This window comes from Lichenostomus cassidix, chromosome 25 (genome assembly GCF_008360975.1).
Source record: "Lichenostomus cassidix isolate B80296 chromosome 25, HeHo_3.0, whole genome shotgun sequence".
In the NCBI taxonomy this organism is placed as follows: Eukaryota; Metazoa; Chordata; class Aves; order Passeriformes; family Meliphagidae; genus Lichenostomus; species Lichenostomus cassidix.
This window is the reverse complement of record NC_139505.1, coordinates 3,786,584-3,790,841: the sequence shown is the minus strand read 5'-3', so window position 1 is coordinate 3,790,841 and position 4,258 is coordinate 3,786,584.

The window sequence follows — 4,258 nt, the reverse complement described above, 5'->3', positions numbered from 1 at the left end:
TGGGAATTTTTTTGGGATTTTTTGGGATTTTTTTATCCTTCCAGGTGGGATTTTTGAGGATTTTTTGGGGATTTTTGAGGATTTTTTGGGGATTTTTGGGGATTTTTGGGGAATTTTTGAGGATTTTTTGGGGAATTTTTTGGGGATTTTTTGGGGATTTTTGAGGATTTTTGGGGATTTTTTGAGGATTTTTTGGGGATTTTTGGAGGATTTTTTGGGGAATTTTTGGGGATTTTTGGGGGATATTTTGTGGGTTTTTTGGGGATTTTTTGAGGATTTTTTGGGGATTTTTAAGGGAATTTTAGGGGAATTTTTGGGGATTTTGGGGGATTTTTTTGAGATTTTTAGGGGATATTTTGGGAATTTTTGGGGATTTTTTTCAGGATTTTTGGGATTTTTTTTGGGATTTTTTAGGAATATTTTTTGAGGATTTTTGGGGATTTTTACATTTTAGGGATTTTTTGGAGATTTTTTGGGATATTTTTGGGGATTGTTTAGGGATTTTGGGATATTTTTGGGGATTTTTTAGGGATTTTTTTTGGATTTTTGGGATTTTGGGGTTTTGGGATTTTGGGGATTTGGGGATTTTAGGGATTTTGGGGTTTTGGGGTTTTTGGGGATTTTTGGGGGATTTTTTGGGGGATTTTTGGGATTTTGGGATTTTTTGGGGATTTTTGGGGATTTTTTGGGGATTTTTTTGGGGATTTTCTGGCTGGGAAAAGGGAGGGGAGGAAGTTGGGGAAGCAGCGGGAATGGTGGGAAAAAAGGGAATTTTGGGAAAAATCGGGGAGGGAGGAAAGATTGGGGATTTTGGGGGTTTTTGGGGATTTTTGGGGATTTTTGGGATTTTTTGGGGATTATTTTGGGAATTTTTGTTGATTTTTGGGGATTTTTTGGGATTTTTAGGGTTTTTTGGGACTTTTGGGGGGATTTTAGGGAATTTTTTTACTTTTGGGCATTTTTGGGGGACTTTTTGAGGATTTTTGGGATTTTTTTTTTATTTTTTTTGGATTTTTGGGGATTTTTTTTAATTTTTGGGGATTTTTTGTAGATTTTTCTTTTATTTTATTATTTTATTATTTTATTTTATTGTTTTAATATTTGATTTTATTTCCTAATTTTACTTTATTTCAACTTTGTTTTATTATTTTACTATTTTACTTTATTATTTTATTTTACTTAATTTTATATACTTTATTTTATCCTATTCTAATTATTTTATTCCATTTTATTCAATTTTATTTCATTTCTTTTATTCTATTTCTGGCTAACTAACTCCCTCAGCCAGCTGGGAGCAGCAGGAAAATCCACAGGAGTTGGAGAATTTTGGGATTTTTTTAAATTTTTTTTATTTTTGGGGATTTTTTTTGATTTTTAAAAAATTTTTATTTTATTTTATTTTATTGTATTATTTTATTTTATTTTATTTTATTTTATTTTATTTTATTTCAATATTTTATTCTATTTTCTTTTATTTTATTACCTTCTGTTATTTTATTTGATTATTTTACTTTATTTAATTTATTTTGTTTTATTATTTTATTTTATTATTTTATTTTAATATTTTATTTTGGTTTATTGTTTTATTTTAATATTTTGTTTCATTTTGGTTTGTTATTTCATTTGGTTTCATTATTCTATTATTTTCCTTTATTTAATTTCATTTATTTTATTATTTTACTACTTATTTTATTATTTTATTTTATTATTTTATTTTATTATTTTATTATATTTTGTTTATTACTTCATTTTAATATTTTCTTTCATTTATTTTATAATTTTATTTTCTTTTAATATTTTATTTTATTACTTTAAAATTTTATTTTGTTATTTATTCTGTTTTGTTATTTAATTTTATTATTTTACTTCATTATTTTACTTCATTTATTATTTTACTTCATTATTTTACTTCATTTTATTTGATTTATTTTATTCTATTTTATTCTCTTTTACTCTATTTTATTCCATTTCATTTTATTTGATTTGATTTCTTTTATTCTATTTCTGGCTAACTCCCTCAGCCAGCTGGGAGCAGCAGGAAAATCCACAGGAATTGGAGAATTTTGGGATTTTTTTTATTTTGGGGGATTTTTTAGGGATTTTTGGGGATTTTTTGGGATCTTTTGGGGATTTTTTGGGGATATTTTTTGGGGATATTTTTTGGGATTTTTTTTGGATTTTTTAATATTTTTTGGAAATTTTTTTGTGGATTTTTTTGGATTTTATTGGGGATTTTTTTTTTTTATTATTTTATTTTAATATTTTATTTTATTTTGCTTTGTTCCTATATTTCATTCCATTTTTTACTTTATTTCATTTATTTTATTTCACTATTTGATTCCATTTTATTTTATTCTTTTATTTTAATATTTGATTTCATTTTGTTTTGTTACTTTGTTATTTTACTATTTTATTCCATTTTATTGTTTTAATATTTTCTTTTATTTCATTCTGTTATTTGACTTTCTTTTGTTATTTTATTTTATTATTTTACTTTATTTCATTTACTTTATTTTATATTCTCTTCTATTCTAACTTATTCTATTTTATTTTATTTTGTTTGGTTATTTGATTTTATTATTTTACTTTATCTCATTTATTTTATTTTACTAATTTATTATTTTATTCTATTTTATTTTATTGTTTATTTTAATATTTGATTTTATTTTGTTTGGTTATTTGATTTTATTATTTTATTTTATTTCATTTATTTCATTTATTTTATTTTACTCTTTTATTATTTTATTCTATTGTATTTTATTGTTTTATTTTATTATTTTATTTTATTTTGTTATTTTATTATTTTACTTCATTTCATTTACTTTATTATTTTATTATTTTAATCTTTTATTCTATTTTCTATTGTTATTTTGTTTTGTTTTATTTCATTTTATTATTTTACTTCATTCATTTATTTTATTATATTATTTTATTTTATTCTATTCTAACTTATTCTATTCTATTTTATTTCTTTTATTATTTTAATATTTTGTTCTATTTCCTTTTGTTATTTCATTTTATTATTTTATTTTATTTCATTTTTTAAAAATTTTATTCTAATTTATTTTATTCTATTTAATTTTATTTGATTTCTTTTATTCTATTTCTGGCTAACTCCCTCAGCCAGCTGGGAGCAGCAGGAAAATCCACAGGAAATGGAGAATTTTGGGATTTTTCCCAAATTTCCTGTGGATGGATGGAATGATGGGGGATGGGAAATCCGGGAGAGAAATTTGGGAGAAAATTCCTGGATTTTGGTCAATTAAAAAAAAATAATAAATGGGAGAAGATTGGATTTTCCTAAATAAAATAAAGTAAAATGAAATAAAATGAAATGAAATAAAATGAAATGAAATAAAATAAAATGAAATAAAATAAAATAAAATAAATGAGAGAATTGGATTTTCCAAAATAAAATAAAATAAAATGAAATGAAATAAAATGAAATGAAATAAAATGAAATGAAATAAAATGAAATAAAATAAAATAAAATGAAATAAAATAAAATAAAATAAAATGAAATAAGGGAAGAGAATTGGATTTTCCTATATGAAATAAAATAATAAATTTAAATAAAATAAAATAAAATAAAAATTGGATTTTGCGAAATAAAATAAAATTTAATTTAATTTAATTTTAAAAGGAAGAGGATTGGATTTTCCTAAATAAAATAAGATAAAATAAAATATTGGATTTTCCAAAACAAAACAAAATAAAATAAAGGAGAGAATTGGATTTTCCAAAATAAAATAAAATAAAATAAATAAAATAAAAATAAGGGAAAGAATTGGATTTTCCTAAATAAAATAAAATAAAATAAAATAAAATTTAAAAGGAAAATTGGATTTTCCTAAATAAAATAAAATAAAGGAGAGAATTGGATTTTCCAAAATAAAATAAAATAAAATAAAAATAAGGGAGAGGATTGGATTTTCCTAAATAAAATAAAATTTTAAAAGGGGAAAAAATTGGATTTTCAAAAATAGAATAAAATAAAATAATAATTTAAAATAAAATAAAATAAAAATAGAGAGGTGGATTTCCCGAAATAAAATGAAATAAAAAATGAAATAAAATGAAATAAAATGAAATAAGGGAGAGGATTGGATTTCCCTAGAAAAAAAAAAATTAAATTAAAATAAAATAAGGGAGAGAATTGGATTTTCCTAAATAATAAAAATTTTTTTTAAAAAGGGAGAGAATTGGATTTTCCTAAAAAAATTTTTTAAAATCTGGGAATTGTCAAAAAATCCAGGAA